The sequence below is a fragment of the Sus scrofa genome, chromosome 3, assembly GCF_054392235.1.
Source record: "Sus scrofa isolate SSC_HxYL_T2T_F1_AM1 chromosome 3, Sscrofa_HxYL_maternal_Yorkshire_Landrace_v2.0, whole genome shotgun sequence".
Taxonomy (NCBI): domain Eukaryota; kingdom Metazoa; phylum Chordata; class Mammalia; order Artiodactyla; family Suidae; genus Sus; species Sus scrofa.
This window is the reverse complement of record NC_139385.1, coordinates 26,056,395-26,080,580: the sequence shown is the minus strand read 5'-3', so window position 1 is coordinate 26,080,580 and position 24,186 is coordinate 26,056,395. Positions and strand designations below refer to the sequence as shown.

General features: G+C 40.6%; 2 long non-coding RNA genes across 4 annotated transcripts in view; both read right to left on the bottom strand.

The window, feature by feature from the left end:
* LOC110258473 (uncharacterized) overlaps positions 1-24,186 on the bottom strand; it is a 365,891-nt gene that overhangs the window by 170,110 nt on the left and 171,595 nt on the right. The window lies entirely within an intron of this gene.
* LOC146404484 (uncharacterized) overlaps positions 1-24,186 on the bottom strand; it is a 77,909-nt gene that overhangs the window by 42,282 nt on the left and 11,441 nt on the right. For both annotated transcript variants that reach the window (XR_014840503.1, XR_014840502.1), the window contains exons 3-4: positions 8,155-8,331; positions 7,084-7,252 (exon numbers count right to left, since the gene is read on the bottom strand). This is a non-coding gene — a long non-coding RNA (uncharacterized LOC146404484). The remainder of the gene's footprint in view (positions 1-7,083; positions 7,253-8,154; positions 8,332-24,186) is intronic.

The window sequence follows — 24,186 nt, the reverse complement described above, 5'->3', positions numbered from 1 at the left end:
GAGTGGTTTTCAAACTGTGGGTCAAGAGTCATTAAAGGATTGTGAAATCAACTTAGGGAATTACCAGCAATATTTTAAACAATGAAACTAAACAGAAAAGAATAGAAAATAGAAATTCCAGAGTGAACCACACATACATATGTTAAGGTGTTTATTCTTTCCAAACTTATTTTGCTCCATGGTTAAGGCAAAAAAAAAAAAAAGTTTTGAGATCTGTATTCTAAGTATTAAATGGTCTAATAAGCTTAGCATAGTGCCTGGCACATATTATAGCTATTGAGTGATTGGATCAATCAATAAATGGCCTTTTTTTACCTCAATGAATTTTATTATGTTTATAGTTGTACAGAGATCATCACAACCAAATTTTATAGCATTTCCATCTCAAACCTTCAGTGCATTCCCCCACCCACCAACCTGTCTCAATGAACATTGGAGTACATGTGTCTTTTTGAGTCATGGTTTTCTCTGGATAGATGTCCAGGAGTGGGATTGCTGGATGAAATGATAATTCTATTTTTAGTCTTCTGAGGAATCTCTATACTGTCTTATACAATGGTTGCACTGATTTACATCCCACCAACAGTGTAATAGGGTTCCCTTTTCTCCACACCCTCTCCAGAATTTACTGTTTGTAGACTTTTTGATGATGGCCATTTCACAGTAGCACTGTATTCAATAGCCAAGACATGGAAACAACCTAAATGTCCATCAACAGAGGGATAGATAAAGAAGATGTTGTACATACACACAATGGAATATTATTGAGCCATAAAAAGAAATGAGATAATGGCATTTGCAGCAACATGGATGGACCTAGAAATTATTATGGTAAGTGAAGTCAGCAAGACACAAATAACATATGCTATCACTTACATGTGGAATCTAAGAAAATGATACAATGAACTAATTTGCAGTACAGATACTGACTTGCAGACTTTGAAAACTTTATCATTACCAAAGGAGACAGGTTTGCAGGGGAGGGATGGACTGGGGGGTTTGGGATGGAAACACTGTAAAAGTGGGTTGTGATGATCATTGCACAACTATAAATATAATAAAATTCACTGAGTTAAAAAAAGAAATATTTATGTAGATTTTTTAAAGTAAAAAAAAAAAAAACAAAAACCCAAGATGGCCAAGTACCCAAAGCAATACACAGATTCAATGCAATCCATAGAAGAACCATAAAGGAGTAGAGAAAATTTTGGAGGTTGATGGATAATTCACTATCTTGATTGTAGAAATGGTTTCAGGATTGTGTACACATGAAAACTTAGCTAATTGCAGACTTAAAATATGTGCAGTTTATGGTATGTTACTTATACCTCACTAAAGGTGCTTACTTTGTGAGATGTACTTCTTAAGTTTGAAAAACAGTACAGGACTAAAAACTCACTGAAGAACCTGAAGCATAAGAAAACTAAAATTACTTCTGGGGATAACTGACAACCATGCTTCTATTCTAGTATGATAGTTTATCTGAACAAAACATTACTATGAGAAATGCAAACTCACAAAAATAAAAAATAGAAATGACATTTTGGTCCCCCTGGTAATCATGCCATTTCCTCATGCTCATACAGTTGCTTTATATCATAACCTTTTTAGTGTTCTACTCAATTTGATATTTTTAAAGAGAGCAATAGCCTTGCTGTATTTTTCCTGAACTGTTAGATTGCTCTTTTATGTACAAGAAGCCCAATCTCTGTATGGGTCTATAGAAAGTTACACTCTATAAATTTTAGCAAATGCTGTAATTTGCTTCAGGAATTTGCAGCAGCACTGAAACTGTCTAGAAAGCACACCCTTTCAGAAGATGAACCCTGGATGGTTTCCCTAAATATGTGAATTCAGTGATCAAAATTTTCTATGATACTGCAACTGCCTGTAACTGATGCAGAGGTTACCCCCATGCCACTGCCAAAGCCACCAGGGCAATGCTGGACCAATGCACTGCAGAGATGCTCCATAGATTCCACCCACAGAAATCTCCCCCAGGGGAGACAGCGCACCACCCACACTCCACCTGCATCCAGGTGGGTACCCCCTCGACTCCATCACCTCCTCCTCTGATCTTATTCTCTCTACCTTTTCCTCCATGTGCCTGCCAGCTCCCTCTCTTCTCCCACTTTTCTTCCTCCCCATCCCCTCTCCTCCCCTCATCTTTTCCCTCCCCACCTTCTTCATCTTGATTTCCTGCCCCCCATCCCCTTGACTCTCCCTACCCTGCCCTCTCTCTCTCCCTCACCCTCTGCACACCCCTGCCAAGATGGAGGCAAGCGCTGGTGTTTTTGCCCCACTGCCTTGTCAGGGGGGGAGTCAGGATCCCAGAAAGTAGCTTGATGAGTGTCCAAAGTAGCAGTGGAAGTTTGGAGGGGCCACCATCTTGGTCCCTGCTCTCCATATCTCCAACCCTGGGCTTGGCTGTGGCAGGGCCAGGTCCCTGCTGAATCACATGCCTCCATTCCAGAGGCCCAGGGAAAATAAGTGCCATTGCGCCCACACACACTCATGGGCCTCCTCTCCTGCTCCTGACCTGCATGCCCTCAGTTCTCCTTTCCCTGACCACAGGGATAGGGAATGGGGGCGAGGAGTAGTGGGACACCAGGCTTAGGGAGATAGTGCTCTGGCTGTGGGTGGTGGTTCAGGGGCAGCAGAGGAAATGGATGCAGGGGGTGTGCACTGGAGGGGACAGATTGAAGCCAGGCGCAGGGACTAGCTTGGGTTCCTTAGGTGCCAGTCCTGCTGGGGTGGGAGGTCTACCCCCTGATGTGAGTCCTTTCTGCTCCATTTGCTGGTACACTCAGTACTCTTCACCTCCTGGCCTCTGGTCTCTGGTGGGTTTTCCCTCTGGGTCAAGAAAATAGTTTAAAGTGATGCAACCAACAGTGGGTTAATCTCCAAAATATACAAAAAACTCATACAACTTATCAGCAAAAAAACCCCAACAACCCAATGAAAAAATGGGCACAAGACGTGGACAGACTTTACTCCATAGAAGATATACAGATGGCCAACAGGCACATGAAAAAATGTTCAACATCACTAATGATTAGAGAAATGAAAAAAACTACACTGAGGTACCACTTCATGCTGGTCAGAATGGCCATCCTTAGTAAGTCTACTTTGGTGGTGGTGAGGATGACATATTGATACAACGCATATATAATGGTAAGGAGAAAATATCTAGTGTCCCAACCCAATACCTTGGTTGTGTGGATTGCCAACCGCACTGCAGCAACTCAGTCCTAACTTCTTCCTTCAACAAGAGCTAATGTTTAGGAAGAGTCCCAGTAATGTTACTTTCCTAGGTCTGATACATAAGTGGGTAGATCCCAGGTCTGCATTAACAGCAGGTTGTACAGACAGGCACTAGTGACCTTAAGGACAGATGTTCTGGTGGAGCCAGCAAGGTGGGGATTTGGTGGTGGTACAGACCCAAACTTCATTCCCCCCTTTTGACAACCACACTTCTGGATGAGCCACACACATCCACTAAATAGTTCATATTTCAACCAAGAGTAAAAGAATCATTTTATTTATTTTATTTATTTATTTATTTATTTTTTTGTCTTTTTGCCATTTCTTGGGCCGCTCTCGCGGCATATGGAGGTTCCCAGGCTAGGGGTTGAATCGGAGCTGTAGCCACCAGCCTACGCCAGAGCCACAGCAACGTGGGATCCGAGCCGCGTCTGCAACCTACACCACAGCTCACGGCAACGCCGGATCCTTAACCCACTGAGTAAGGGCAGGGATCAAACCCGCAACCTCATGGTTCCTAGTCAGATTTGTTAACCACTGCGCCACGACGGGAACTCCTCTCTTTTTTTTCTTTTTTTTTGGTCAATACCTGTGCAGGTATTGAACCTGTGCCAAAGCAGTGAAAATGCCAGATCCTTAACCCACTGCACAAGAAAACTCCTTTTCTTCCTTCTTAAAGTGATAAAAATCAACAGTGGAAAGTCATGTCCCCTTTCTCTTTTTCCTTAGATGTTTTTTTCTACCTAAAGCTCTGCACCTATTTTATTTATGATAATATTCTTCTGTTTCCCCCCAAAGGAAAGGCATACCATGTGTTCTCAGCACCAGGAAATGCACTTTTTGCTCACTGTCCTTTCAAGTGACTGATACAGAATCAACAGCAGCATTTCTGAATTTGATCTAATCTATATAATCTATGTGCTGTGGTGATTTTTACTGACAGAAGAGCTGACCAGCTTGAACAATCTCTAGGGTATTGAGGCATTTGCACAACACATGTACCCACAGCCTACTTTCTAAAAGGAATCTCTGGGTAGCATCACTATTCTTTCACCATCTTGGGAAGATGATAAATGACTCCTTTCCTTGCTTAAAATTGAGAATATGATTAGCTCTTCAAGCTACTGATAATAGGGAGGTCTTAAGCTTAAGAGTAAATTGAGACAAGTACCAGATTAGTAACAGGTATAAGTGCAAAGTGGTTGTTGGGTATTAGTTTCTTAGGGTTGCCACAGCAAAATACCACAGACTAGGTGTCTTAAACAACAGAAATTCATTCTTGCAGTTTTGAAGATAGGAAGTATAAGATCAAGGTGTCTGCAGATTAGATTTCTCCATAGACCTCTCTCCTTGACTTACAGACAGATGGCCAGCAGATAGATGTCAGCCTTCTCACTGCGTCCTCACATGTCTTGAACCCTGAAACAGGAACCCTGATGTCTCTTCCTCTTCTTCATTTCTTTCTTCCTTCTTATTTTTTTAGGGCCACAACCAAGGCATATGGAAGTTCCCGTGCTAGGGGTTGAATCAGGCTGCAGATGGTCAGCCTACATACACCACAACCACATCAATACCACATCCAAGCCACATCTATCACCTACACATGGCTCAGGGAAACACCAGATCCTTAACCCCCTGAGCAAGGCCAGGGATCAAACCAGTGTCCTCATGGATACTAGTAGGCCTTGTTACCACTGAGCTGCCACAGTAACTCTTTTTTTTTTTCTCTTTAAGGCCGCATCCATTGCATATGGAATTTTCCAGGCTAGGGGTTGAATCAGATCTGCAGCTGCTGGCCTACATCACAACCACAGCAATGAGGGATCCAAACCACATCTGTGACCTCCAGCACAGCTCACAGCAACACCATCCTTCATCCACTGAGCAAGGCCAGGGATCAAACCTACATTCTCATGGATACTAGATGGGTTCTTAACCCACTGAACCACAATGGGAACTCCAGAATTTGCTTCTTTTTAAAGGCTGAATAGTATTCTGTTGAATGTATATATCACATTTTCTTTATTCTAAAATTCATTTGTTAATAGACACTTAGGTTGTTTCTGTATCTTGACTGCTGTGAGCAATCCCACAGGGAACATGGGAATACAGAGATCTCACAGAGGTATTTCAGTAATTTAACTTCAAAAGGAGAAAAGCATGATATGCAAGCATTTAAATATAACAAACAATAAAAAACCAAAATCTCAGGTCATATTCATTTTGGTGGACAGTAGAGACAACACAGAAGCAGCCCCTCTCTCACCTGCCCTTTGCTATGCTGACACTCCTGAGAGCAATACCAGAGGAGGGGAGATAGGTGATGGAGGGTTAGGGTACCAGTTTCACCCACTTCCCACAGACACAGGTATTCAAAAGAGAAATTAAGTTATAAAAATGCAAAATTCTGATTATTATCACAAATCTATGTTTGAGAAATGATGGTCATACCTGCTTAATAACTTGAATGAATAATTACAAAATGTAATGCAAATAATGAGCTGGCTAACTTTTTGAGGATCAGTGACAAGTTCATGGAACATCAAAAGTACTGTGGGGGAGTTCCCATTGTGGCTCAGTGTAAAGAACCTGACTAGTATCCATGAGGATGTGGGTTCAATCCTTGGCCTCACTCAGTGGGTTAAGGATCTGGCATTGCTTCAAGTTCTGGTGTAGGTCACAGAATCAGCCTGCATCCCACATTGCTGTGGCTGCGACATATGTTGGCAGCTGTGGCTCCAATTCAGCCCCTAGCCTGGGAAATTCCATATGTTACAGGTGAAGTTCTAAAAAGCAAAAAAAAAAAAAAAAAAAAAAAAGTACTCGTTGGGGTACATCATAAAATCTAAGATGATACATACATATATATTTAAGGAATATGATATAATCAATGTCATTTTGAAAAAATATTAGCTCACTTTTAGATATTCATACAATATTTTGTTAAATATGGTCTTATTTAATGTGTCCAGGTTAACACTATCCAATAGAACTTTCTGTGATGATGTTAATGCAATATATATATATATCTGCTGTCAGATAGGGCTCCAATAGCCATAGGTTAGTACTGAGCACTTGGAATGTGGCAAGTGCCACGAAGAAACTCAATTTTTAACTTTGTTTCATTTAAATGAATATAAATTCAAATAACTCCATGTGGCCAGGGGCTATCCTACTAGAAATTCAGCTCTAAAGAATACCTGCCTTCTCATTTGCTTCAAAAAGGATTTTGTCTTCCTTTTTCAACCCTGCCCAAGGACATCTCAGAGGAAGGCAGACATATTTTCTCCCTACATTGTGCCTCCATAGGACATCCTGCATTTCTTTACCTTAGAACTTGCCCACAGAACAGAATTTATACAAGTGTGGGCTTCCCCTGGTATTTTGTAATCTGTATAAAGACAGGACAGTATTTTATTTAGTCATCTTAGTCTTCTCAGCAACCAGCAGAGGACCTGATAATTTGCAGACTCTCATTAAATTTTTTGAAAAGAATGAACAGAAAGAAGCAATAAGCAGCTGATTAAACAGGGACGTTCAAAAGGAAAATTCAATATTTGTGTACAACTGTCTTTTGTCTGCCATTTATTTTCTTATTCCCACTCATAAAAACCATTTTTTCTTTCTCAAAATACTAGCAATGTTGGACAGGTAGTGTTTCTGCTAAAGTAATTTCAAATAAGCTGTATGGTGCCCTTGTGATTTATAGTTACAACCCTCTGCACACTCACCCTCAGAGATGGTGGGTCAAGAACCATCAGAACACAGTGTTTCACTGTGTTGAAAACCTGAAAACAACCCAAGATGCAGCACACTTACCATCACCAACATTGAAGTCCTTGAAAGCCATTCTGAACTGAATCAAGAAGGATTTCACCCTTCAGTGTGAGCATCATGGTGTGTTTTGTCATGTCAACTGCACACCCCACAATGTCACCTGCTTGCCAAGAATTTCCAAGTGTTCACTGCCCTGATGGCAACACTGGGCCTAGGGACAGAAGAGCCACTGTCACAGGGAAAGATAGGAAAACAGCACCTGCCCACCACCACTGGCATGAGTCGCAGGAGCCCTTCTGTTACCCTGGTAGGAGGTGGGAATATAGTCAGTACATCATCTACCACCCTGCTCTAAGCAGCCAAGAGGACCTTCTCAGGGATTTTGAATGCCTAACATCAGTACGGTGTATCACTGAATCCTGAGAAAATCCAAATGCTGCTTCAGCATTTTAAGGTCTATTTTTTTTACAAAAATCTAACCCTACCCACTTTCGATGAACAGAAAAACCATGTATTTAGAAATTTATCTTTCACTACAATGAATGCTTCTTAGGATATGTGTTGTTTGTTTCTACTCCCCCCAATACAGAGAATTATGGGCAGAGACTCAAGCTGGGAAATTATCATTGAAAATGACATTCTGATTTTCATCTACTTCAGAAGAAAATCCCATGCCTTAAAACCAATGGTACTCACACTTGCGCAAAACAGAACTCTAGGAGCATTTTGGTATATACAAACCAAAAAAGTTCAAATCAAACCTAAAAATATTCTTAAGATATATCCTGAAATAGTAAGCCCTAAATTGAATATGTATATCAATACTGTTTCATACACATAGGTAAAATCTCACAAACACATCTGATATATGTGATGGGCTAGGATGACTCATCTTTTTGATATGACAGATACTCAAATATTTTATATCTTAAATTTTGCTGTATTACTGGACCTCTGAAAGGAACAGAGGGGGAGGTCTGCCCTGGCAGTGTGGGAGCTCACAGCATGTAGTTGCCTGTGTAAAGCAGCCTACAACCTCAGGACCTCACAAACCATAGCGTCCCCAGCAAAAGTCACTCACCACAAAGCCATCAGAAGCAAAGGCATATTTACCTGAGCCAAGTTCCTGATCAGGTTGACAATCTGGCCTGCTCCAGCCAACTCTCATTTCTCCAGCCATGACAGCCTTGGATGCAAAATACCACATTCCTGCCATCAGGGTGTAAATTTTCTCAGCACAGAACATTTGGAACCTTTCCACTATGCTTCTGCACACCTCAGCTCTGGTGGCTGTGAATGTAAAGGGATTCTTGTGATTGTTGGATGAGATAGTAACACATAATTAACATGTAACATCAGTCATTAAGGCTACAGGGGTAATGACGATGATACTTCTATTCTTACATAGGTTCACATTTTACAAAATGTTTTTGAATATGCGATCAGCCTTGGTTGGGTGGAACCAGTGGAAACCATTCAGGCAGCTTCCTTTGGAGGTGATGGTTGTTAAACTTCACTAACACTCTAAGGGCAGATGATGTAAGATTTTTTTTTTCCTGTAGAAAAAAGCCTACTAGCCACGTGTTGGTTTGATAATGGGAGATCCACTTGAAAGCATGAGTGGGAAGAAGCCTATAAAAGAGGTTGAAACTGTTCTGCATAAGAAACAGACACCTGTGGGTGGGAGGGAAAAGGGAGGAAGCAGCCAGGAAGTGAGGGAGAGAGAGAAGGCAGAGAGAGAGAGAGCATGGGAGAGAGAGAGACAGACAGACACACAGACAGAGAGCAAGAGTGGGAGGGAGAGCACTGTACATTAGTAGAGAAAGGTAACCACTGATAAGATTCCCAGACAGGATGTTGACGGGCATGTTTTCCACTACACCACACCTTGACTGTGCTAGACATGCACATGTTGCATCAGAGAGATCTGAGGAAAAAATGAAAGAATCAGTGTGGTGTAAAGGGGAAAATATCTTAGGAAATGAGATGCACATGAGCTGGAGTGTGCCAGGAGTGCAATACCCCTAAGCCCCCTCTTCTTTCCACTCTGCCTTCAGTAGCTGGCACAGCTGGAGGGTGCTAGTTAAATATTCTCATTTGTCCTCAAGAGTTAGGAAAGACCTTATAAATGATAAAACTTCAATAAAAGCTTAACTACTGATATGACCGAATAAATAAAAATAACTGAGACAAGCTCTAAAGATTGCCAGTAAACACACAATTAGATAATCTCTCTCTCTTTTATTTTTTTCTTCACAGCCACACCAGCATATGGAAGTTCCTGGGCTAGGGGTCAAATCAGAGCTGCAGGTGTTGGCCTGTGCCACAGCCATGACAACGCTGGTTCTGAGACACATCTTTGATCTTCAATACACCCTAAAGCAATGCTGCATTCTTAACCCACTGATTATGGCCAGAGATTGAACCAGCATCCTTGTGGATTCTTTCAGGTTCTTAACCCACTGAGCAAAAGCCAAAATGGGAATTGCCCATATCTCTTTTTTAAAATAAGCAAATTCTATTGAGCCAGGAAAAAAAACAAAAACAAAACAGTGAACACCTTTCCATATGTTGACCATGTTTATTTGCACATATAAATACAATATATTTGATTTTACATGATAGACACACTAGGAATGCTCATCAATCATATGGTATCTTTTTACTATACAATATATTTTCATCATTAAAGTGGCTGAACACTCTTGCCTTGTATGTCTCTTTAGCCATTTAATTAACGAACCCCTTACTGGGAGATGTTTACATTATTTTTATTTTCTCACTTGCTTATTTTTGTATATAATGCTATAATCCTAATATGTGTGTACCTGTGCAGAGTTTGAAAATTATTTCCTTAGTTTAGATACCTAGGAGATTAACTATTGGCTCAAAAGGTACATGTTTAATTTTTTTAATGCATATTTGCCAAACTGACCTCCAGAAAAATTGGTCCAATCAACCATCCTACCTATCTTACATGGCCCTGCCACTTCCCCACAAAAAGAATTTTGTCAGTTTTCCTTTGAATGGTCTTTAATTTCTACATTTGCTTGCGTTCAGAACATTAAGAAGGCTAGGTTTAGAGTTAGGCAGACTCTGGTTTGAAATGGCTCTGCCTGTAACTAGCTATGAGTCAGATCATCTTAACAATTTAAGATTAGATTGGAGTAAAAAAAAAGATAAAAAGGGAGTTCCTGTTGTGGTGCAGCAGAAAGGAATCCAACTAGGAACCTGAAGTTGTGGGTTTGATCCCTGGACATATTCAGTGGGCTAAGGATCCAGTGTTGCCATGAACTGTGGTGTAGGTTGTAGATGTGGCTCAGAATAAGTTAATTGATGAATAAATTTTAAAATAAGACATTTATACTACCATATGGAGCAGATAGCACATTTTCTGAAGAGAAAGTTTGCTTTTGTTACATTCAAGTTGGCAGTGGAATGGGGCTTGGATGAGAGAAGCATCTTTTTGGTGAAGGGAAAAATTTTCTAGGCATTGGGGATCTGGCATGGTACCATGACCTCAGGGTTCCTAGTTGGATTCATTAACCACTGAGCCATGACAGGAACTCCCAAAGAATTTTTTTACTTGCCTCATGATATTCTATCACAAAGATAATTGAGAAGTCATCCTATGTCATCCCTGGGTTGCTGTTGCTAAGATTTTTTTTTGAAGACACCTGAAAATAAACTCAATGTAACTGAGTAACCTTACATAATATATCAGAAGCATGTGTCATCCACCACCAAAAGCTTGCATGGGAAATATGTTATCAACAACATTCCCAGTAACTAAAATTGATCTAAGTTTCATGTTTTCCAGACTCTGCCTCCAATTTACAAGTTCCTAGCATGAGCCTGCTCCATTATTATCATTTTTCCTGCCCAAGTGAGACACAGTATAGTGCAGTGAGGAGGACAAAGAGTCTAAAGCCAAACTACCTGGGATTGAATCCCAGGGCTGAATCTTTTCATCTCTATGGCTCATTTGTAGAAGAGGGATGATAGTGAAACCATCACAAAGTGTTCTAAGGATTGAAGAAGTTAATGAATGTGGAGTACCTACCACAGCCCCTGGCACTTTCCACAGCTGTTTCTTAGCATGTCATTTTTATAGAACAGAAATGCTGAATTTCTTTAATCACTTGCTTTAAAGCAAGTAGTAAGTTCTATTTTACCATACTCACTCTTTTATATAAGATAAAAAGAACTTCAGGCAAACTAGTTTAAAAAATAACTGAATAGACAGGAGCACAACTTCTTTCCTAAAAACAATAAAATTTACAACCAAATGCTGAGCCATCTTCAACTAAATGGACCAAAAACTTTCTTTTTTTTTTTTTTTTTTTTTTTGTCTTTTTGCCATTTCTTGGGCTGCTCCAATGGCATATGGAGGTTCCCAGGCTAGGGATCTAATCGGAGCTGTAGCTGCCAGCCTACACCAGAGCCACAGCAATGGGGGATCCAAGCTTTGTCTGCAATCTACACCATAGCTCATGGCAATGCCGGATTGTTAACCCAATGATCAAGGGCAGGGATCGAACCCACAACCTCATGGTTCCCAGTTGGATTTGTTAACCACTGAGCCATGATGGGAACTCCTGGACCAGAAACTTTTGAAACAATATCTTAATCCAGAAGACAAAGAGGAGGCAACATCAAGAGGTAGGAGGGGTGATTATGTGATATAAGCAACCACACACCTCCTGGGTGGGAAGCCCCACAGACTGAAAAGTAACTGTATCACAGAGACTCCCTTATAAGAGTGAGAGATCTGAGCTTCACATCAAACCCCAATGTGTGGGGGTCTGGCATTGGGAGAAAGAGCCCCTGGAGCATCTGGCATCGAAGGCCAGTGGGGCTTATGCACAGGAGCTCCACAGGACTGGGGGAAGTGAACACCCCAATCTTAAGTGGCACACACAGACATTCAGGTGCACTGTGTCCCAGGGCAAAGCAAAGTCTCCATAGGAGTCTGGTCAAACCTGACTTCACTTCTTGGAGGACCTCCTGGGAAATCAGGTGTGAATGTGGCTTATTGTGAAGGAAGGACACTGGAAGCAAAGCTCTTGTGAATATTCAGCAGTGTGCCTTTCTCTGGAGGTGGCCATTTTGGGAAAATCTGGCCCCACCATCAGCACTGAGAAGCCCTGGGCCAAACAACAGTCCAGGTGGGATCACAACCCTGTCCATCAGTAAACAGGCTACCTAAAGACCCCCCAGGCACACAGCCACCTCTAATCCCATCCAGAGTCAAAGCCCACCCACCACAGGGATAGGAAGCAGTTCCACCTACCAGTGGGCAGGCATCAGCCTACAGCAAGCCCCCATACCAACCTCAGCCACGAGGGGGCAGACACTAGAAATAAGAGAGGCTATAACTGTATTATCTGTAAAAAGGTCTCCATACCAAAAACCTATAAAAATGAAAAGACAGAGAATCATAACTCAAGGGAGAAAGAAAAAAAATGCATAAAAAAGCTAAGTGATCAGGAGATTCTCAGCCTCCAGGAAAAAGTCTTTAGACTGTTGAAGCTGAAGATGATGCAAGACATTGGAAATAAACTGGAGGCAAAGATGGATAATTTACCAGAAACACTGAGCAAAGAGATACAGATAAAAAACTTAAGAAGAAGAGAGGCAAAATAAAGTAACTGAAATAAAAAATTCATTAGAAACAGCCAACAGCAGAGTACACAAGGCAGAAGAATAAATAAGTGAGGTGGAGGACAGAGAAGTGGAAATCATGGATGTGCAACAGAAAAGAGAAAAAAGATTGAAAAGAAATGAAGGGAGTATCAGAGGATTCTGGGATAACATTAAACTCACCAACATCCATCTTATAGGGGTGCCAGAAGTAGAAGAGTGAGAGAAAGGGACCAAAAATATTCAAAGAGAGGAGTTCCCATCATGGCACAGTGGTTCATGAATCCGACTGGGAACCATGAGGTTGTGGGTTCGATCCCTGGCCTTGCTCAGTGGGTTAACGATCTGGCATTGATGGGAACTGTGGTGTAGGTTGCAGATGTGGCTTGGATCCTGTGTTGCTGTGGCTCTGGTGTAGACTGGTGGCTACAGTTCTGATTAGACCCCTATCCTGGGAACTCCATATGCCATGGGAGGGGCCCTAGAAAAAGGTAAAAAGACAAAAAAAATTCAAAGAGGTAATAGCTGAAAATTCACCTAACATGGGAAAGGAACCACTCACTCAACTCCTGGAATCACAACAAGTACCATAAAAATAAACCCAAGGAGGAATACTCCAAGACACATAATAATCACACTGACCAAAATTAAAGACAAATTATTGAAAGCAACTAGGGAAAAGAAGCAAATAATATACAGGGGAACTCTAAGGTTATCAGCAGATTTTTCAGCAGAAACTCTGCAGGCCAGAAGGAAGTAGAACGATATACTTAACAAGATGAAAGGGAAAAACACCTCCAACAATGATTACATTACCCAGCAAGGTGCTCATTCAGATTTGAAAGAGAAATCAAGAGCTTTACAGATAAGCAAAAGCTAAGAGAATTCAGCAACATTAAATCATCTTTATGACAAATACTAAAGGAGCTTCTCTAGGCAGAAAAGAAAAGACAGCAACAGGAAATGAAAATACCACAAATGACAAGGCTCACCAGTAAAAGTATACATACAGTAAGATATGAAATCATCCAAGAATAATTATGCCACCCAAATCAGAAATCCTGAGAAGAGGAGGGTGCAAATGCAGAATGATGGAGAAGATCTTGCAGTTGAGAGACCAACAATTTAAAACAATCTCATATATATATATATATAAATATATATATATATATATATATATATATATACACACACACACAGAGACTCATATCAAAATTTCAGAGTAACTGCAAACAAAAACCTACAATGACACATAAACAGATAAGAAAAATCAACTCCAATACAACACTAAAGACAGTCATCAAACCAGAAGAGTAGAGAAAAAGAGAAGGGAAGAAAAAAGAGCAGCAAAAAAAATCCGAAGTTATTAATAAAATGGCAATAAAAACATACATATCAATAATTACCTTAAATGGTAATGGACTAAATGCCCCAACCAAAAGACATAGGCTGGCTGAATGGATACAAAAACAAGAACCATCTATATGCTGTCTTCAAGAGACCCACTTCACTTCTAGGGACACATACAAATTGAAAGGGAGAGGATGGAAGAAAATATTCCATGTGAACAGGAATCAAAAGGAAGCTGGAATAGCAATACTCATGTCAGACAAAATAGACTTTAAAATGGAGAATATTTTAAGGGACAAGGTAGGTCACTACATAATGATCAAAGGATCAATCCAAGAAGAAGATATAAAAATTTTAAATATCTACACATTAAACATAGGTTCTCCACAATACATAAGGCAACTGCTAACAAATTTAAAAGGTCAAATGGACAATAACACAATCATAGTGGGGGATGTTAACACCCTACTTATAGCAATGGACAGATCATCCAGACAGAAAATCAACAAGGAAACACAGGCCCTGAATGAAGTATTAGACCAGATGGACTTAACAGATATTTATAGGACATTCCATCCAAAAGCAACAGAATACACATTCTTCTCAAGTGCACATGGAACATTTCTAAGATTGGCCACATCCTGGGCTATACATCAAACATGCCACTTAGCCTCCCTGAACCTCAGTTTCCTCCTGTTTAAAATGGAGACATGCTTACTTAACCTGAAAGTATTAAGTATGATAATATGAATGTGCTGGGCATGTAACTGGACAATTTTGGTCCTAGGATTCTACAGGGGAGGAGCCCCTGAATCTTGTCATTAGGGGTAAAAAGGATACCTGGCAGAACTGGGCTTGCTTACCTGGCTGGGTCAGTTAGAAGGTGGCTGATTTGCTGTGTAGCCTTGGGCAAGTTCCTGCCCCTCCCTGGGCCTCAATTTTCCTCTCTGCACAGTGTGGATGTGGCTGGACTCCATAGGTTTTCTATTTCCTGCTGTTTCTACCTCTTGGGACCTAGAGGATTTCCAGCTGAGCCTCTGTGGGGGCTGGGACCTGGAGGTGGTGGGGGTTGGTCAGGAAGCACTCTTGCTGGGAGCTAGGGTGCTGGAGGAATCCTGAAGTGCTGGAGAGTTTCTTTGCATTTTAGACTCTTTCCTCCCTCCACAAAGAGTGCTTGTTCCAGAAAGTGCAGCCTGGAAGTGTGGGGGAAGGGCTGCAGTCATCAGGGCCTGGGCTGGGCTCAGAGCTAAGAATACTGTGGCAAAGGCCCTTAGAATTTTTTTGCTGATCTTGGGACATTTAAAGAAGCCATTGCCTTTTTTCCTTCAGGGAGCTGTGGGGAAGCTGTGCTGGGAGTCCAGCAGACTCAGGCAGCCACTTCCCATCACTCCCTCACTGGCCATGCTCACCTCTTCTGGTTACTAGGGATGCTGAGATGAAACCTATGCCCATGCCAAATCTCCAATGACATGCAGTGACAACCCAGGGTGATGACACAGAAAAGGCCTCAGACCCAGTCTGAGCTGTAGGAGCAGTCCCATGAAGTGGCAAAGGGTCTCCAGGCCCAGCCCCCTCCCTGGGCCTCAGCTTCCCTGTGTATAAATGGAGGGTACTGGCCCTTTCTACTCTGACCTTCAAGGATTCTGAGTTTATCTACCAGGTAAGCCTCAGTTTACCCTTCCCCCTCAGGGCAGTCACTGAGTCATGACTCAGCAGCCTCCAAAATTTCTGCTAGGCCTCAGAGAGCTGAGACAGAAGAGTTTGCAAGAAAGGAGATCTCTGTAGGATTTTGACATAAGGACCTGCTGGGAACCAAGGCAGACCTCTCCTTCAATCCCCCAGCCTGACCGACCTTTAGCTGACTGGCTAATTACCACCTGAGGGCCCAGCTAAGGGGTGAGGCATGGGACCTGGCACTTTCCTTGTGTGTCTCAGACTTATCCTTAAAAGCAATACACAGATGAGGCAAGAGAAGTACATGAAAACCAGGAAAGCTAGCCAAAGAGATGCACTGCCTTGAGGTGGAAAGACTTTGTCAATGATCAGCTCTGTCCTAAGTAAGGACACAGGATGCCTCTGAGGGAAGTGAGCTCCCTGTTCTTGGGGGGGTGCTGGGTGTTTGCCTTTCTGGGGTGCTGCAGGTACAACTTCTGCCTGGGTCTACAGACAGGAATCCATGACCTCTGAGATGCCTTATAGCCCAACACTGTTGATCTAAGCTTCTTTGACTCTGAGATTTAACATTCTAAGATTCCTTAGATGAATTCAGAGATCCCATAGGGATATCATATTCAGTGATGATCAACTTAAGATCTAAGTAATCTCTGATTTTTTTTAGGGCTGTACTTGAGGCATATGGAAGTTCCAGGCTAGGGGTCTAATTGGATCTACAGCTCCTGGCCTATGCCACAGCCACAGCAATGCAAGATCCGAGCCAAATCTGGGACCTGCACCACAAGGCTGGACCCTTAACCCACTAAGCAAGGCCAGGGATCAAACCTGCATCCTCATGGATGCTAGTAGAGTTTGTTACCACTGAGCCATGATGGGAACTCTAATCTCTGATGCTTAGACCCTGATTCGAAGAGTCTAAAGTTCTTGAGATCGAAGATTTTCCATAGTTTCTGTAATCAGACTTTGAACATCAGCAGCCTTTGCCACCAGTGGTAGGTAAAGAAAGGTTCAGAAAGAAAGGGCCAGGCCACCTCTCATCTCTGCTGCCAGGGACCCAGATGATTCATCTGCTGGGTTTCATTTGCTCCCTAAGATCCAGAGATGCATCTGGAAGAAAGAAGATCCTCAGAACAGTTTGCTATTTAAATAAATGAGTGAAGTGCCAATAATAATAATAATAATAGAATAGCCAGCAACCCTGCTCTTGGCATATAGCTGGAGAAAACCATAATTCAAAAAGATACATTCACCCCAATATTCACTGTACCACATTTCACAACAGCCAAGGCATGGAATCTACCTAAACACCCACTGTCAGAGGAACAGATAAAGAAGAGTGGTACATAAATACAATGTAGTACTAAACATCCATAAAAAAGAATGAAATAATACCATTTGCAGCAACTTGCATGGATCTAGAGATTATCATACTAAGTGAAGTATGTCACTTCATTCTCTTGAAACGAATATAATACTGTGTAAAGTATTAATTGTATTGCATATGTTTTTTAAATGTACTCATGTCTAGAATAGTATAGGATGCACTTTCTTTGATAAGCAGATTAATCTATGTCCTTTTCCAAGAACCTTCATCATAATTAAACTACTATCCACACATGCAACAGTTGTAGACTACTTTGTCCTTTCTTTCTTGACACCTTGTTGTTTATATCAGTAATATATGTGATGTACTTACTTAGAAAGGGAACTCCTAAATATAGCATTATACACATGCAAAAATGTGGTCTGCTTATGATACACTTTCATGGTAACACAAGAAACAAGGAAAAATGTTGAGGACGGCCTGTATTGAGATAATTTCTGTTTTTATGCCACCTTGTGAACACTTTAGCCCTATTTTTAAATAAATATATATTTAAATACAGAAGGGAGCACTTGTTGGAAATAGTCCCACCTTAATTCTACACCTGAGATCTCCATCCTTCCTCAGTTGTGTTCTAATTCCAGGGGAAAAGAGCATTCCCCCTTCCTCAAAGTCTGAGAAACACCTAAACTGAATAACTCAACTTATCAGCAGGAACAGCCTAAAATAATGTACCCCTGGCCAATCTAGGCTAGCAATCTACTTTTAAAAAAATAGAAAATGTTTATCTCATTTCTCACTCAGCCTTTCTCTCAATCAAAATATCATGTCTGCCTCTCCAATTACTGGGCTTGAACATTTTTATTTAAAATGCAGATGCTACCCTAACCCTAACCCTAACCCCATGCCCAAATCTAATTCAGCTGGTCTGGTTTCAACCCCAGGAATACATGTTTCACAACTACTCCAGGTGACTCTGATCTAGTGACCCTGGGCCATGATGGCAGAAATATCACCCTAAATCCCTGTGATGGAAATCTTTCCTGTGAATATGAAAAGCACTCAGGAGAGCTGGCAGTGGGTGAGCAAGCAAAAATGACTCCTTCAAAAGTCCTGGCCATTAGAACTAGTTGGGAAGAGGAGCCCTAATTTGTTGGATGTGATCTAATAGAATCATGCCTCTCAAAGTGTTAGGGTCACCAGTGCAACCACTGTCTGCATACAGACAATACTTTCAGCAAGTGAAACACTGAGTCAGACCTGGGAGAAATCTATTATGTGCTGTATCATATTCATCAAGAACTTCTTATTGTTTATTGCCATGTTAACTATTTTACCATTATTGAAATACACTGAAAACTGCTAAACCTCAGATTTCTTTTCCCCAAAAAAGGAACAGTAAGAAGAAACTCACTAAACAACAAATGCTTAATGAGAGTACTATGGCCAAGACTGCTTTAGGCCCTTGGAGTCTATCAGTGGATAAAATACAGCATAAAAATCTCTGCCCTTCTAGAGATCTAAGGCATCATGCAATTCAGTGAGCAGCTTATCCACATTTAACAATATGTGCCAAGAAATAAAGAATGGGTGGCTCCAGAGGAGAAGCTCAAAATCTAAAGGAAAACTTTGATATCTGCATAATTTATTCTCATGTAAACAAGAACAGCAAATGTTATCACAACCATGAGAATAATACACTAGTGGGGCATGAGGAATAAAAAGATGAACTGCATTGGAGGAGGTAAGCAGGCAGACAGGCAGGCTGGTGCCTTGTTTATAGGATTGCTGCAGCCCAAGCCAGGCTAGCACATTTTCAGGAAGTGTGCAGGTTCTCTGCAGGAATCTGGAGGCAGGAGAACAGAAGCACATCCAAGGACCCTTGAGCAGGCTGATGTCACTACTGCAAACAGAGGAAAGGAAGGTGGAACTGAAAGTTATGGAGAGGAAAACTGTAGATGACTTTGGCCTCGTTGTAGAATAGATTAAATGCCAACTGAAAGCAAGGAGCCAAATTAGCGGCCATGGGGACTGTGCAAGGGGGAGGGGGAGAGGCCTGTCTCAAGGAGATGGGAGTTGGGACAGGATAGAAGAAACTGATGAGACAGTCCAGGAACATCCACCTGGATTTAGAGACTGCACGTGAGGAGTAAGGGTAGAAAGGAAATACACATTCAACATGGTTCATGTCTGAGCTCCCAGGATGACTGTGATGCAAATGATTAATATAGGAAAAATAGGATGAAAGGCATATTTTGGAGAAAAGGGAATGGATTCCTAGGTGCAAATGGTACAGGAGAGATGCTTGACTGATATTCTTTGTGAGACTGTCTGACAGAGTGCCAGCATGGAAATCAAGGGCTCCAAGGAAGAGCTACAGTCCCGAGAACTGCATCTACTGACACTTGAAGACTGGAGTGCAGCTGATATCTCTGAGAGAGAAGATGTCAAGTGAGAAAGAGTTGACTTGCCTCCTGAGAAGAGATACAGCATGAAAGGAGAGAGAATACTGGACAGAGTCAAAAGATCCAGGCTTATGAATTTTGTGGCCTTGGATGCCACAGAATATATAATTTATATATTATGCATTATTATTAAATAATTTATATATAATGTCACTAACTCAGACTCCATAAATCTCATACAGCTTCAAAGTTTTCTCCACTTCTTGTGTGCATCCTACTTTTAAATATTTCTTCACAAGACACAACCAGCTTTGCCAAGAACCCTAGATCCCCTGAACACACACCTGCCCTCCTATTATCCAGGGAAATGATATTCCAGAATTCTAACACAAACTGATTTTTTTTTTTTTTGTCTTTTTGCTATTTCTTTGGGCCACTCCTGCGGCATATGGAGGTTCCCAGGCTAGGGGTTGAATCGGAGCTGTAGCCACCGGCCTACGCCAGAGCCACAGCAACGTGGGATCCGAGCCGCGTCTGCAACCTACACCACAGCTCACGGCAACGCCAGATCGTTAACCCACTGAGCAAGGGCAGGGACCGAACCCGCAACCTCATGGTTCCTAGTCGGATTCGTTAACCACTGCGCCACGATGGGAACTCCACAAACTGATTTTTTAAAATAATAAATAGGGTAGTGATAAAAAACACTCATCATTATGAAGACGTCTCTCACCAAAATTCTGAGGGGAATACTGAGTACAACTTAGAGAGGCATTTTCTTTTCAACAAATGTGTTGTATTTTACATTCACACTTATTAGCATTCTACGACAAAGATCATATAATGTTTTATTTTTTCTCCACATTTCTCCCTAAATTGTAGTTTCATTAAATATACAAGGAGGATGTGTTAAGTCTTTGTTAAAGATTTTGCATGTTTTTAATTCTAAACTTACATTCATTTATGAAACAATAATGAATGTACATATGTGTGTGTTAGGTAGACATTTAAAAATGTACATATTTAGAACTCAAAATGAGTCACCTGCTCTTTATGGGTCTAAATGATGCAAAAGCTTAAATTTCAAAATAATATTTAGTGATCTGAGCAGGCATGTCATCAAACATGATAATTTTAATCTGGCATCAAAAATATGTGACCTATTTGCAATAGCCAAGACATAGAAGCAGCCTAAATGCATTGACAGAGGAATGGATACATAATATATGGTATTGTGTGTATGTGGTTTATACTATATATATATATAATATATATATATATATATAAATACTACTCAGGCATAGAAAAAATGAAATAATGCCAATTGTGACAACATGGATGGAACCAGAGATTATCATACGAAGTGAAGTAAATCAGAGCGAGAAAGACAAATATCATAAGATATTGCTTATATGGGGAATCTAAAAAACTGATACAAATGAATTTATATACAAAACAAATAGACCCACAAGCATAGAAAATAACCTTATGGTTACCAAAGAGGAAGGGGGAGAAATCACTTAGTGTGATTATGTTAACATATAGTGTGTATATGTTAATCACTTATGGGATTAACATATACACACTAGTATTCATAAAGTAGATCACCAACAAGGACCTACTATATAGCAGAGGAAGCTCTACTCAATATTTTGAGATGACATATAAGGGAAAATAATTTGAAAAATAATAAATATATATGCATATGTATAACTGAATCATTGTGCTGTATACCTGAAAATAAGACAACATTGTAAATTGACCCTATTTCATTTAAAAAAAGTTCATGATCACTATGCCTACTTTAGTCCAGCAGCCAAAATTAGCCCAAAAGCACAAGACTAGCTTGTGTCTTCTGGGCCAGTGTTTGTGTGTTACTCTTACAAATCCAAAATATCTAATATAATGTAGGGGCAGAAAAGTGCTGAATACAGACATGCTTAACTAATCAGAAATTCAAAGCAAACAAATTTCTATACTGTTGGGCCACTTGAACTGGATGGATTTTTGTGCAGTAACATCAGTGAATCTTTTAGGATATATTGTAGATTTCAAAAATAGATTTACACATAAATCAGGTCACAAAAGTCTGTTATGATTCCAGTTTTGTATAAAGTTAATGTTAGGATGTCTACAGAAAAATGTTAGAGGACTATGCATCAAATTGTTGACCACAGTTATCTTTGGGCCATTGAGACATGATGGACTTTGACTTCTGACAGATTATATTTCTTTAATGGATTGAATTTTGTATTATCCATATTACTTGAGAAAGCAGAAAACACCATATTTATATATTTTATGTATCAACATATATATTGAGCAATTGCAGGAAAGACTCCATAGTAAGCACTTTAGGGTAACCAAAGACAAATGAAACATGGCATCATCCTTCAAGCATTTCACACTCTAGTATATGAAATCCTTTATATATGCACAGACACACAAACAAGATAAAATGTGAGCAGTGCTAAAACTGAGAATCTGGTAAAGTGCTAAAAGATGAATTCATAGTGAGAAGTGTTGTTTCAAGCAATTTGTCCTTGAGAAACGGCTAAAATATGGACCCACAAGGATATGGAAGAAAGGGCATTCCAAGCAGCATAAGAACATATGAAAAGTCATGAAAATTGCAGCTGGTAAAGGAACAGCAAGTGCTGAGAGTAAGGTTAAAGAGTACTTTATGCATCAAGACTGTCCTTTCATTTTGTTTATAATTTCCTTTGCTGTGCAAAACCTTTTAAATTAAAGTAGGTCCCATTTTTGTTTGTTTGTTTTCATTTTCATACTTTAGGAAGTGGATCTAAGAAAATACTGCTGCAGTTGTATGTCAGAGTGTATGGCCAATGTTTTCCTTTAAGGGTTTTATGGTATCTGCTGTTATATTAGGATTTAATTCATTTTGAGTTTATTTTTGTGCGTGGTGTTAGAGAGTATTCTAATTGAATTCTTTTACATGTAGCTGTCCAGTTTTCCCAGCACCTTTCCATTGAAGAGACTGTCTTTTCTCCATTTTTTTGGTAGATTATTTGAACATAGGTGCATGGGCTTCCATTTCTGGGCTTCCTGTCCTGTTCCAATGAACTATACCTCTGTTTTTGTGCCAGTACCATACTATTTTGGTGACTTTAACTTTGTGTGAAGTCTGAAGTCAGGGAGCCTGATTCCTCTGGCTCCATTTTTCTTTCTCATGTTTGCTTTGCTATCTGGAATCTTTTGTGTTTCCATACACATTTAAAAATTTTATTTTTCTAGTTCTATGAAGGATACCATTGGGAATTTGATGGGGATTGTGCTGAATCTGTAAATTGCCTTGGGTAATATACTCTTTTGGACAATATTGATTCTTCCAATCCAAGAGCATGGTATATCTTTCCATCCCCATGTGTCACCTTTGATTAGCCAAAATATGGAAACAACCTAAATGTCCATCAACAGAGGAATGGGTACAGAAGATGTGGTAATTTATACAATGGAATTTTATTCAGCCATAAAAAAGAAGGAAACATTTGCAACAACATGGATGGAATTAGAGACTATCATAGTGAGTTGGTAAAAGATAAACATCATATGATATCACTTCCATGTACAAGCTAAAAAAGGGATACAAATGAACTTATTTGGAGAACAGAAATAGACACAGACTTCAAAAACAAACTTATGGCTACCAAAGGGGGTGGGGGGTGGGGAGGGATGGACTGCGGTTTTGTGATTGGCCTATGCACACTTAGGTATAAGGAATGATTGGCCAATAGGGACAAGCTCTATAGCAGAGAGAACACTACCCAATATTCTATGATAATCTGTGAGAAAAGAATCTGAAAGAGAATGGATGTGTGCACATGTAAAACTGAATCACTCTGTTGTACAGCAGAATTTAGCACAGCCTTTTAAATTAACTATGCTTCAAAAAAACCTTTTTTTAAAAAAAGAATCAAAATGGAATTGAATATAAATCCAAACCATGGAATGTGGGGAAGGTTGGCCTAATGCTGATGTAAGGGATTCCACTGTTATTCAATAGGTGACAGGGATACCAGAAGAGGAAATACAGTCAGACTTGGCCTTCAAAAAAAGTAATCTATGAAGTGGATTAGAAGAGGGGGTATAGTCAATGAATCATCTGGGAAGCCAGAGGCTCTAAGAGAAGGTATAATGGTCTGACTGCATATCAAGATATCTGCACCATCAGGGGCTGTTAGAAATGCAGGTTCTTAGGCCTCTCTCCTGAATCAGAGTCTGCCTTTTAACACACTTCCCATGTGATCTGACTGCACATTAAGGTCAGAAAAGCCATGAATTAAGATGCTGATAGTAGGAATGAAGACAAGAGCTTCTGCTATCACTTGGTTGAATTATTACAATTTGGTGTCTGACTAAATGTGGGAAGTTACAGAAGAGAGTAAATCAGATTACTTGGAAATTTTAAATCACAGGATGATCATGCTCTGCATGGAAATAGGAGGCCTTGGGAGGGGAGGGAGAGGAGGAAACAGATGAAGGTTGTGCTGTCTAGCAAGCTCATGGAAACACCCCTTCCAGAAGCCATACCAGGTTTGGAGATGATGAGATGGATGACCCACTCAGGGGAGAAGTGGAAATCATGAAAGGAAATGAAGTCATAAAAGGAAAAGGGAGCAAGAAAGGCATGGGAGTCAACCAAAGAGAAGTCCTGGAGAGCCCCCTGGTGGGGTGGGAAGCTGGGAAGAGGAGGAGCCAGAGGAAAGGAGAGTCAGGGACATAAACTGC